General features: G+C 42.1%; 1 protein-coding gene across 1 annotated transcript in view; it reads left to right on the top strand.

Annotated features, from left to right (window-relative positions):
* The window catches only part of PPA1 (inorganic pyrophosphatase 1), a 141199-nt gene that overhangs the window by 75330 nt on the left and 52029 nt on the right, over positions 1-13840 (top strand). The gene's annotated exons all lie outside the window — the stretch shown is intronic.

Here is a 13840-nt window from a genome sequence, read left to right as displayed (position 1 = left end):
CTTTTATTTAAAGGACACCCCAAGTGAAAATAAACGAATGAAATAAACGGTTGTATTTTTCTTCCTTCTCCTAAAAATGACTTTTTAAGATATTCCACAGTTTTATTTTTAAATCCACTCTGGTTTTTTTTAGTTTTTTTTTTTTTTTACTTTTGTTTTTTTTCTCAATGACCCATTCATTGAAGTATGCCAGAGCTAACATCTATGAACTATTGAACCTTTTTATCTCTTTCCTACTCTCAGAAGCCATTTTCTGCTAGGAAAGTGTTTTGTAGTTGGAATTCCTTATCAGTGAGCGTCACACTGTAGTCACTTCCTGTCTGAGTCAGGACTGAGTCAGCCACTTACATAACTGATATTTAACTCTTTCAGACAGAGAAATAAAAAAAGGAACATGGCATAGTTATTAGTGTGCTTGGTACTGTACATACCTATGTCTATCTCATCATGTCACACGTCACTTCGGGTATCCTTTAAGTAGTTTGAGAGCCTTAAGGTGCCTATACACTCGTCAGATTGGCAGCAGATAGATAAGAAATGCATCTGATGATCTATCTGATGCGTTTTTAGAACATTTTTTACCAGGATAGAATTCCAATAGATTTCAGTTTGAAATCTATTGAAATTCGATCTGATGGCATTTTTTTGCCATCAGATTTCCATTAAGGCCAATGCAAACTGATAAGCAATCTCATCAGATCGACCTAAATTTTCCACCCTGCAAGTTCGATGGAAATCCATCGAAATCGATCGAAATCGGCCGTCGATCGGTCGATTGGCCAACCGATTTGCAATCGATTGATTGATCGATCGGGATCGATCGGTCGGCCAGAAAATCGGCTGAGTGTATGGGCTGCTTTACTTAAGTCATGCATGCAGCCAGTGGAGTCTGCCTTGAGTCAGATCACCCTATCTTCATATCCTTTCTGTGTCAGAAAACCATAGGTTTTACTAAAGTCCTAGAAGACACGGGTGTGATTCTTTACATTGGATTTCAAGGCAATCAGATTTTCTTGTGATCATCCCATTTACAAACTGTGAACTGCAACAATGTGTAGGGATCTCTGACCTCTGTATTTCTATTCCTGAAATAGAAGTTTAAAGTTTGCTATTGTGTAATTTTAAAATAGCCGAACAGAAAAATGCATAAATATCCCCAAAGCTTTTTGCCTCTCAACTGAAATGAATAGAGACTCGTGCGCAATTCTAAAATGGAGCATGGATTGCCAGTGGTCACACTGCTTTGCTGTGTGCACTAGTGGTAAGTTTATGGCCAGCAAGTTTCTATACACATACTCAAGCGTGTGCACTTGCGCCATAGCCGAAATTTAAGAGTCGTTTTGTTTTTTTTACATTCTCATGGGTCTGCAGAGAGATGCAGTACATATGAGAAGAGCCACAGGGTTGAATAACTACATTTGTTCATTGATTTAGTTTACAGGATAAGAATTTACGCATATACACTGTAGGAAATAAATATTTTTTTAAAGACAATTTTTGTTATTTAAAAAATGACACATAAAAAAATCCAGAGGGAGGCCCGGGGGTCCCAAACCCAAAACGCTACTATCAGGCAGCCCAAATCAGGTAGGCATGCAAAGAAAGGCCACGTTGGATAGATTGTTATTCACCTGATTCATATCAATAACTTGGTATGGTTGTCTCCCACGCAAGTCAGTGGGTGGTAGGTACCTCCTACCACATAGACGATACCACATATACAGACAATACTCAATACCCCCTAGCATATATTCTAAGCTAAATTCTCTACCTCTGAAAAATGACTTATTACCCATTATCACTCTAATCGCAAAGCTTAAAGTTAATGGGAACCGAGTATTAAAAAAAAAAAGCCAGATACGTTCCTATGGAGTGGGAAGGCTCTGGGTCCTATAGAGCCTTCCCTCTCCTCTCTCGATGCCCTCAGTGCAGCACTGTCCCCGGGAGCAGTACTTGACTAGTTTAGTCTTGTACTGCTCTCTCTGCTGCCGAAGGAGGCTTCGGAATGTCTTTGGGATCCTGAGTGCTCCCGAAGACTGGCTGCTCCCTGCTGCACAGGCAGTATACTCTCTCGCGCGTGCGCATTATGGCGCCGCCTTTCTTTGAGAGGACTGTGCTCTCGAAGTCCCCTGTGGCAGGGGATTCAAACACTGGAGCCAGCGCTGCACCGAGGGCAGCGGGAGAGAGGAGAGGGAAGGCTCACGTCCCTCTTTACAGGTCTCCTTGTTCTTCCGGTAAAAACATGCAATGATAAATGGTTTACTTTGGTTATATATGTTTATGTACAATTTGAATTGTTCTATTTTTCCTTTTTCTCAATATTCAATAAATGATTGAAAAAAAATTACCAAATAAAACCACTCTGTGAAATTAAAGATAAACAAGATTACTTCAAAAAGGAAATAATGCTAAACTACTGCTATTAAAATAATTGCAGAAAACTACAGAAGACCATTTACCGTAATCACTTCACAACAGCATAATTATAGGTTTAAAATTGTCATTTTGAGTATTAAAATTACAGGCAGCAGCTTAGTGTTAAGATCTTCCATATACTGTAAAATACATGGTTGTAAATCAGCATGGTGTTCTGGCAATTACTACAGCCATCACTTGGGTTATATTAGGCCACAATAGTGGCTGCAAAACAATTAGTAGATGTGCAACTGCATAGAGCGTTTGCTCTACACTTTTTTTCATACGTAACCTAAACAATTTTTGGTTATATATGTCTATCTCGCTCTTATTTATTTATTAATTGAAATTTGTTTCAGAAAGTATCAGTCAGCACCGCATCCATGCAATTGCCTTTTTACTTAGGGATAAAATTGGCATCTTTTACATTCTAATCGGTACAGGTTTCTTCATGGCCCTATTTGGCTGCAGGTTACATTGGAAATATTTACTCTTCTTGGGAAAAACATCCTGGATACGTCCCTTTAAAGTGACACTGAAGCGAAAAAAAAGATATATAATAATTGCATGTGTAGTGCAGCGAAGATATAGCGCATTAGTAGCAAAGGAATGATTCGCAAATTGTCTCCAGTACAACAGCAGTTGAGAAAAACTTCAGTTATCTCTGCAAAAGAGCTTTTCTGAGCTCTCCGACACAACTAGGATCGGCTACAGTGCTGTTTTCTGAAGCACTTCTACATCAAAGAAACAGTGAAAAACTGCTTCAGATAAGATTTTACTGGTAAAAGTTCAAAGGGTTATCATCTCTATGTTAAATTATGAAACAGAGCAGAATATGGTTTGTAAATTGCAAATATGACAGAAGTATGCAATGTTATAAAAAGTAGGTATATATCAGAAAATAAAAGTGAGATTATTTTAATTGCTTCTAATGTTCTATTATCCGTACTACACATACAATTCATTACCGGTATATCATAAGTTGTTGTTTTTTGGTTTTTTTTTTTTTGTTTGTTTTTTTTTCTTTTTGCTTCAGTGTCACGTAAGTGTTATAACCACAAACACAACGCAGTTAAATCTATGAATCCATTTACAAAATCCTGGGCACTGTAATTATGGTTTGGTGTTGCACTTTTTGCTCAAACTGTGCGTTGATGTGGTTTATGCTTTACAAGAATTCATGCACCGTATATTTCTTTTTCAAGGAGAAAACACTAGTCGCACCCACACTATTTTCTAATATAAAGCATCCATTAGGGCGTCTCTGTGGCAATCAGGTTTACTTATCTGGGTGGCGGCAAGGCAATAACTACTGATAACCCAGTGATATTTTTTTTTCCTTCCATTAATGCAGTCCATAAACCAGCACTATTCTTACAGTATTTCCATTATGCAAAGATTGAAGTGTTCTGAGAATGAATATGTGCTGGAAGGAACATTATTAATGTGTAAGGTTATGACCCACCTCCTGGTTCTTCCTTTCTTTTTTTAGCATGTTTATTATTGTATAAGGTTTGTGGCTGTCTAGTGGATCATATAAGTATTTAGTGTGTTTGTGTGTTTGCGAAGAGTTATTTCACTTATTCGATATTAAATGTATTAAGCGCTTTAAAAAATGCCTTACTTGAGTACCGTATATACTCGGCTATAAGTCGAGAAATTTTGGACTGACTCAAAGTATAAAAGTGGGGGGGGGGTCGCCTTATACTCGATAGTCCAAAATTTCCCCACTTATAGCCAGGAATGGGGAAGGCACCTCTTTCTCTCCCCCTTCCTGTAATGCAAAGCAGACAGTTTATTGAAAATCCCCCTCCCTCCCACCACCATGCAAAGGAGCCTCTTGTCTCTATCTCTCCCCCCTGTGTAATCGCTAAAGTGGAAGCTTCTCACTCACTAATCCATCCAAGCACAGCTCTCTTCTCCCTGTATTCACGCTGGCTGGGCTCTGTGTACATCAGCTCACAGCTACAGGTCCCGATGTCATGTGACTTGATGTATCACATGACATCGGAAGCTGTAGCTTATGCATACAGTCCAGTCAGCGTGAATACAGGGAGAAGAGAGCTGCGCTCGGATGGATTAGTGTGAGTGAGAAGCTTCCACTTTAGCGATTACACAGGGGGGAGAGATAGAGATAAGAGGCTCCTTTTCGTGGTGGGAGGGAGGGGGATTTTCAGTAAACTGTCTGCTTTGCAGCGCTGGATAGCTCAGTGAGTGATTGCTGGCTTCAGTGATCACACAGAGGGGGGAGAAGTAGAGAGAAGAGGCCTCTTTGCATGGTGGTGGGAGGGAGGGGGGCTTTTTAGCAAGCTGTCTGCTTACACTGCTGGGAAGGGGAGACAGGGGATAGCTATTGCCCACAAGTGACTGCACAGGCAGGGGGGCACAGGAGCCTCACAGCAGGAGCCACACAGCCAGCAGGACACAGGGGCCACCTAGCATGAGCCACATAGCCAGGGGGACACAGAGGCCACACAGCCAGGGGAAACAGGGGCCACACAGCAGAAGCCACACAGCCAGGGGAAACAGGGGCCACACGGCCAGCAGGGCACAGGGGCCACCCAGCATGAGCCACACAGCCAGGGGGACACAGAGGCCACACAGCCAGGGGAAACAGGGGCCACACAACAGGGGCCACACAGCCAGCAGGGCACAGGGGCCACCCAGCATGAGCCACACAGCCAGGGGGACACAGAGGCCACACAGCCAGGGGAAACAGGGGCCACACAGCAGAAGCCACACAGCCAGGGGGACACAGAGGCCACACAGCCAGGGGGACACAGAAGCCACACAGCCAGTGGGACACAGAGGACACACAACTAGAGGGGCCACACAGCCAGGGGGACAAAGGGGCCACACTGCTAGAAGGGCCACACAGCCCTTAACTTTGCTGCACAGACTTATATTTGAGTAATTAATAAATTCCTGTTTGAGGGTCAAATATTGGGGTCGACTTATACATGAGGTCGACTTGTATCAGAGTATGGTAGTTGAAAGCTCCCATACGTTACAAACTGAGAGTATTTCAAAGACTGCTACTTTAGCATGCACCTGTTTGGAACTGAAATGTTGCCTGCACTATTTTGGACCTACCCAGACAATATATTTTGATTTGCCTTCCATTGAAATTTTCCCTCACTTTTCATTTTGCCCATAAGCCAATGAGGTCACTGTTACTAGTGGTTTGGATAAGATAGGGGCAGAAGCAAAAAGAGGCAGAGCTTCAGGTCCCAGAAATTAAAGCTCACTTTTAATTTACACCTGGGAGTGGAGAGCACCTTGCGTGCACATGAATATATGCTATATGGCATTTAAAGTACTTTTAGGCACCGTGTGGTATCAATATGTAGCAAAGGCTCACATTTAAAGTACCCTTATCACTGTAGAAGAATGCACAAAGGGAGAACACATAATGGTGGAGTACTATGCACTTAAAGGACAACTGAAGTGAGAGGTACAGTGGGTTGCAAAAGTATTCGGCCCCCTTGAAGTTTTCCACATTTTGTCACATTACTGCCACAAACATAAATCAACTTTATTGGAATTCCACATGAAGGACCAGCACAAAGTGGTGTACATGTGAGAAGTGGAACAAAAATCATACATGATTACAAACATTTTTTACAAATAAATAACTGCAAAGTGGTATGTGCATGATTATTCGGCCCACTTTGATCTGAGTGCAGTCAGTTGCCTATAGACATTGCCTGATGAGTGCTAATGACTAAATATAGTGCGCCTGTGTGCAATCTAATGTCAGTACAAATACAGCTGCTCTGTGAGGGCCTCAGAGGTTATCTAAGAGAATATTGGGAGCAACAACACTGTGAAGTCCAAAGAACACACAAGACAGGTCAGGGATCAAGTTATTGAGAAATTTAAAGCAGGCTTAGGCTACAAAAATATTTCCAAAGCCTTGAACATCCCAAGGAGCACTGTTCAAGCGATCATTCAGAAATGGAAGGAGTATGGCAAAACTGTAAACCTACCAAGACAAGGCCATCCACCTAAACTCACAGGCCGATCAAGGAGAGCGCTGATCAGAAATGCAGTCAAGAGGCCCATGGTGACTCTGGACGAGCTGCAGAGATCTACAGCTCAGGTGGGAGACTCTGTCCATAGGACAACTATTAGTCATGCACTGTACAAAGTTGGCCTCTATGGAAGAGTAGCAAGAAGAAAGCCATTGTTAACAGAAAGCATAAGACGTCCCATTAGCAGTTTGCCACAAGCCATGTGGGGGACACAGCAACCATGTGGAAGAAGGTGCTCTTGCCAGATGAGACCAAAATGGAACTTTTTGGCCAAAATGCAAAATGCAGAACTAACACCGCACATATCTCAGAACACACCATCCCCACTGTCAGATATGGTGGTGGCAGCATCATGCTTGGGGGGGGGGGGGGGGGGGGTGTATGGTCGGGAGTGCATCTCTTCATCTCTTCAGCAGGGACAGGGAAGCTGGTCAGAGTTGATGGGAGGATGGATGGAGCCAAATACAGGGAAAACTTGGAAGAAAACCTCTTGGAGACTGCAAAAGACTTGAGGCTGGGGTGGAGGTTCACCTTCCAGCAGGACAATGACCCTAAGCATAAAGCCAGGGCAACCATGGAATGGTTTAAAACAAAACATATCTATGTGTTAGAATGGCCCAGTCAAAGTCCAGATCTAAATCCAATCGACAATCTGTGGCAAGATCTGAACACTGCTGTTCACAAACGCTGTCCATCTAATCTGACTGAGCTGGAGCTGTTTTGCAAAGAAGAATGGGCAAGGATTTCAGTCTCTAGATGTGCAAAGCTGGTAGAGACATACCCTAAAAGACTGGTAGCTGTAATTTCAGCAAAAGGTGGTTCTACAAAGTATTGACTCAGGGGGCCGAATAATTACGCACACCCCACTTTGCAGTTATTTATTTGTAAAAAAAATGTTTGGAATGATGTATGATTTTCGATCCACTTCTCACATGTACACCACTTTGTATTGGTATTTCACGTGGAATTCCAATAAAATGGATGCATGTTTGTGGCAGTAATGTGACAAAATGTGGAAAACTTCAAGGAGGCTGAATACTTTTGCAACCCACTATATATGGAGGCTGTCTTATTTCCTTTTTAAGCAATACCAGTTGCCTAACTGTCCTTCTGATCATCTACCTCAGATACTTTTAGCCAATGGTCCTGAAACAAGCATGCAGCAGATTTGGTGTTTGACATTGTCCGACAAGACTAGCTGCATGCTTGTTTCTGGTGTTATTCAGACTCTACTACACCCAAATAGATCAGCAAGACTGCCAGGCAACTAGTATTGTTTAAAAGGAAATAAATATGTCAGCCTCCATATATCTCACTTCAGTTGTTCTTTAACCTCCTGGGCGTTACGCACGCCGGAGGGTTTGCAGCCAACAGTCCCCCAATATAGTTTTAAGTGATCGTGTAATTGTAATATCTTCAGCTAGCACTAGGCTAGCTAGCAATGGTGGCCGGCATCCCCCTGATTACTTCTGATTAACCCCCCTCGAACGCCACTAAATACATTACCCCCTCTGGATCCAGCGATCGACGCAGCCACCCCGGACAGCTCCGCTCTTCTCTATGGGGAGGATCGAACATGACGTCGGTGACGTCATGACGTTATGCACAGACCTGATCCTCCCCATAGAGAGGACCAAAGATGTGCAGGGCGGCTGCGCCATCGCTGGATCCAGGGGGGGGGGGTAATGTATTTAGCGGCGATCGGGGAGATCAGAAGTAATCGGGGGGATGCCGGCCACCATTGCTAGCTAGCCTAGTGCTAGCTGAAGATATTACAACTACACAATCGCTTAAAATTATAATGGGGGACTCCTGGGGACAGCCGGCGGTATGCCCGACACACGACACAGTGTCCGGGCATACCGCTAAGGAGGTTAAAGAGTACACACTGGTAGTGTTTACATTTTTTTTTCTTAAAGTACCTCACGATTTCTCCTCTCTTGGTTACTCGGTAACCTATTATAAACTAATGCTTTGTAGACCTTTTTTGCTAAAGTAAATATATTGGATTTTCACACTTCCAGATGATCTGAAAGTTTGAATAAACGGCATCATTTAGTGGGTGTGGCCTGTAGGTATTCCTCCTAATTAACTCAAGATTCATGGCCAGGCCATGGATCAGATGTTCTGGTTCTGTTGTGCACGCACAATGTCTGCATCAATTTTTATTTACTTTTGTTTTGTTGAGAGGGGAAGCATATCATCATGTAAGTTCAAGAACTTATTCTTTAATTATTTCATAAAGTTTTATGTACCTAAAACCTCATTTTATTAACTTACTGTGATATTTCATTATATTTAATCGCCTTTAGTGATCATGACTTATTTAGATTTCTTCTTATCCTTGCTAAATGATTGCTGTGAGTAAAACCATTACATCCTAAGCCTAAAGAGTATAAATAACTTGGTCTATAAAACTCTAGCCAGCATATAACGAACATTTCCATTACTGCTTAAAATGACTGATTAGTAATTCATTACTTTCTTAATTGCTGCAAATGAAGAGTTACATGCACCACATACACAACCATCGTACTGTAAATATTTTTTATTTTAATCAGGTGCCATTAAATTGATTTGAAAATATAGCCAAAAGATAATTATGTCAAAGTCTATTACAGCCTGTAATTGCTTACTTTTAATACTTGTCTCATATAATTGATGCACGTTAGTCATTCTTTAATGATTGAAAAGTATAATTTAATGAATATTATGAAATATAAATTAATGCCATTTACAATTTGTTTTTCCAGGAAAAAAAAAAAAATCACAGGGGGAAAAATATTTTGGGATAGTATAGAAGGAAATCGGAACCTCTTTTGGACTTTATCAGACTATATTCCGTACAAGTGCTTAGACTGAAACGATTTTAATAATTTCTTTTATGTCAACTTACATAAGAGCCTACAGAAAAATGTCGAAAATTAACTAACCAAAGAATGAGTCGATATACAAACAAACTAGATAAAGCCTGAGCATATATGGAATTACAGTGTCCATTGAAATTGTAAGTCCAAGAAGTTGGTAGAGTCCTTTTTGTTAATACGTAGTCCACATTGAGTCTGAGGTCCAGCTGGGCTAGCAGATTGATCCAGGATGGCTGGATCAAGGGTTGAAGTCAGCATGAAAGAACCCAGACAGTCTGTGGGTCAGACCTTTTTGTGTCTCCCTGTTGAAAGTGTAGATGAACTCATCTTTAGCAACCCAAGCCCAGGCTGGGGTCAGCCCGCTTGTCTCGGGGAGAGAGTTTTGGCATTCCATACCAGATTATACCATAACTCTGTGGATGTATAGCAGATCATATAATCAATGACTGTCTTGGCACCAGCATAATTTACTGAACTCGTAGATACAAATTGTATCTTGTCTACCATATTCCCTGTCTAGAGAAATTGTATATCATGCAGTGGACCAGCTAGAAAGACCATTAACCTGTTCATCAATGTATCAACCTTGGTGCCTGGGCATTACCTACTTGACAAAGGACGGAGATACCATCCGAAACGGCAAAAGTCCGTTGTTGGAACTATGCCACCACAATGTGACACTTCCCACTTCATCTGGTAGTTGGTACATTGCTTGGCAGCATGAGGGCTATTTTTACCTGGGCTATAATTACATCTGATGCTTTAAACAGGTATTTAAAGGGAACCTAAACTGAGAAGGATATGGATTTTTTTCCTTTTAAATAATACCAGCTGCCTGACTCTCCTGCTAATGTCTTTAACTATAGTTAATGTCTTTAACTATAGCAACACCCTACTCTGTGGTCTACCAAAAAGCAGGCACCTCTCCAATCCCTACTAAACTCTGCGGCCCGTCTTATCCACCTCTCTTCTAGATCCTCTAAGGCAGCCCCTCTCTGCCAATCCCTCCACTGGTTACCAGTTGCCCAAAGGGTCCAGTTTAAACTTCTCACACTTGCATACAAAGCTCTACACAAGCTGTCGCCTCCATACATTTCCTCTTTAATCTCCAGATACCTCCCCGCTCGAACCCTCTGTTCCTCACAGGAGACCCTTTTGTCCTCCAGCCTAGTCACCTCCTCTCACTCTCGCATCCAAGACTTCTCACGGGCGGTCCCTCTCCTTTGGAACTCTCTCCCTCAGCCGGTTCGTCATGCCACGAGTCTGGAAACCTTCAAACGTACTCTGAAAACACACCTGTTCAGAAAAGCCTATAATTTGCTATAGGCAGCTCTGAAGGCACACTGGCTCACCCACTAATCCTGGTGTTTCCTTGCCCTTTGTTTCCTCCCCACTACCCTCTAGATTGTAAGCTCGCAAGGGCAGGGACCTCCTCCAAGTGTTTCTCATACTGCTGTAATTTTAACATATGCATACGTACCAACTACATATCAACTATGTATGTATCTGTATTTATTCTATTCAATGTCATGACTGTACAGTGTCTTGTATTTCTTATGTATATTTGTTCCCCATTATTTGTTTGTACTATGTACAGTGCTACGGAAGATGTTGGCGCTATATAAATAAAAAATAATAATAATAATAATAATAGTAGTAGCAGCTGAATCACACACCTGAAACAAGCATGCAGCTAATCCAGTCTGACTTTAGGCAGAAGACCTGCTATGGATGCTTGTTCAGGGGCTGTGGCTAAAAGTACTAGAGGCAGAGGATCAGCAAGACTGCCAGGCAACTAGTATTATTTTAAAAGGGAAAAATCCATATCATTCTCAGTTTAGATTCCCTTTAAGCATCTTCGGAAGACGCACTAGATTCTCGCCCATGACAGCCCAAGCGGTCAATGTCTGTTTTGTATGTGTACAAGCTTTAGGGGCAGAGGTTTACAGTGCTAAGCTCTGAAGTGTAACTGTCGGGCATAAAATCAAAAATCAATTCTTTATTTTTATCTGGTAAACAAGTAATAAGGATGCTAACCAGGCAATTCAAAAGTTAAAATCACTATTACTTTTATTATTAATAAATGATCATTCCCCAGTTTACCTGACTCTTATTTGGTACACACAAGATTTGGTACACAAAAAGAAAGTTGCAGGGCATGCTGGGTTGTCCTTTTTTGCTTCTCTACTTCCCCTCAGACTCCACTAATGCAGCCTGATTGGCTGACACATCTTTCCCTCCTGTTTTCCCCTTCCATACCTCTGTTCCTCTCTACATCGTCTCAGCATGAAAAATATTGGCCACTTTCTATAGTGAAGGGCGGGCAATGCATACACAATCAGGCAGAGGAGAGTAAGGGAGGAAATTACATCAGGATTGGCTTTAAAATAGCCACACTGAAAATGGGAAATGCTAAGAATTTCTTTTCTTCTTTTCTTTTCTTTTTTTTCCTGTAGAAAATCACTAAAATCAAAATGTGAACAGTGCAATACATATGTTATGTAAGTAGAGGAAGTATTTATCTACTTATGTGTTGTTTTCTTCTGAGATAGTTTGGCTGACAGCTCCTCTTTAAATCCTTTCTAATCAATTTCAAACACAATAAAGCCAACTAGCTGTATCTTGTGCCCTGACACTGCTATATAAGACCACTTGGAAAATCTCAAGTTGCCATTGTAGCAAGTACAATTGAAATCTTCCATATCCGCTCCCTACATTCAACAACTTCAGGGATATTTCAGTATCAAACTACACTTTTGGTGTTTCTTCTCAGTTCCTGAGAGGTTAACACTACGGTAGCACAGCAAAGTCAAGCAGTGGATCAGCTCTTTTGATTTTCACAGCCTTTCCACAGTCCACTGTGAAAACAGCACATGTTGTGCTAACAAAAGGTATGTGTAAAGAACTTTCCAAATGCTCTTGTATTACTACAGTATTTGTAACACATAGTCTACCTGAAGTGTTCATGTAATTAAAGTGCCAACAAAATTTGAGCGCAGGGTAGAGCCGAAAAACTGCTTACCCTGCTCCTGCAAAAGTCCTGATGGCATTAATTACTATTGCCCCTCCAGACTGCCAATGACTCAGGGGTAAGGGCCCTTTCACACTTAAAATTGCAAAACTGTAGCGCTTAACACTAGTGGTTTGCTCAAGTGATTTTACCACGATTAACACTGTAAATATCGATGGACGCTTCTGCGATTTCAGAGCAATTGTGGTCAGCGCTTTAGAAGCACTGTACCGTGATCTCTCCAGATTCGCTCCAAAAATGCTGCAGGTAACGCATTTGCAATTGGCGCTAATCTTAATCTCCCACGATCAGTGCCAGTCGCGGCAGTGAGAACACTGTCATAGGGTAGAATAGCATTAGCGCTTTTAAAAAGCGCTAGCTCTTTCGCGATAAGCGGGAATCACCCACTAATCTCCCTAATGTGAATGTGCCCTAAGACATAATTTGTCTGCCAGCTACAGCTGGCGGACAAATTACGATGTTTTCATCGTAATATTTTTATTTTTTTTTATTTATTTATTTTTTTACGGTGCCCAAACTGCAGCTATAGCTATTATTTTTTTTTTATTTAACATGTCAACTTTATTGAAGATAATGCAGTACGATACAGGGTAGTTATTAACCGCACGCAGGCGGCAATTACTTTGTATTGACAGACTTAAGGGTTAATGGAGTAGAACATTGAAATATTGTGTAGGTATTAGAATAATTAAAAAGTCCAGAAGAGGATGCCTTCAGATGACAGAATAAATTGACCAACAAAGAGACATGTTATAACATGACAACATAGCAACAAACCCAATCAAACAATGAAAATTATATACAGTAGGCAGCCAAATTCCCCACAAACCCACCCCCACCCCACCCGAACTGCAGCATCATAAGCTGTGTAGAGATCTAATAGACAGTTCATCGTGTATAGCGTGAGTTAACCCAGGTATCCCATATGGCGTGAAATTTGCGCTCAGTCCCTCTACGTGAATAAATGGCCTTGTGAAGAGGAAGAATTAAAGGGATACTGTAGAGGGGGGTCGGAGGAAAATGAGCTGAACTTACCCGGGGCTTCTAATGGTCCCCCGCAGACATCCTGTGTTGGCGCAGCCACTCCCCAATGCTCCGGCCCCGCCTCCGGTTCACTTCTGGAATTTCTGACTTTAAAGTCAGAAAACCACTGCGCCTGCGTTGCCGTGTCCTCGCTCCCGCTGATGTCACCAGGAGTGTACTGCGCAGATACAGACCATACTGGGCCTGCGCTGTGCGCTCTTGATGACATCAGCGGGATCGAGGACACATACAACGCAGACGCAGTGGTTTTCTGACTTTAAAGTCAGAAATTCCAGAAGTGAACCGGAGGCAGGGCCGGAGCATCGGTGAGCGGCTGCGCGGGCACAGGATGTCTGCGGGGGACCATTAGAAGCCCCGGGTAAGTTCAGCTCATTTTCCCCCGACCCCCCTACAGTATCCCTTTAAGTTAACTGCCCTTATCCAGTCAATTAATTCAGGGACCTGGGGTT

This window comes from Hyperolius riggenbachi, chromosome 10 (assembly GCF_040937935.1).
Source record: "Hyperolius riggenbachi isolate aHypRig1 chromosome 10, aHypRig1.pri, whole genome shotgun sequence".
In the NCBI taxonomy this organism is placed as follows: Eukaryota; Metazoa; Chordata; class Amphibia; order Anura; family Hyperoliidae; genus Hyperolius; species Hyperolius riggenbachi.
Note: the sequence above shows the minus strand (reverse complement) of the source record. Positions and strands in the feature narration are given on the sequence as shown.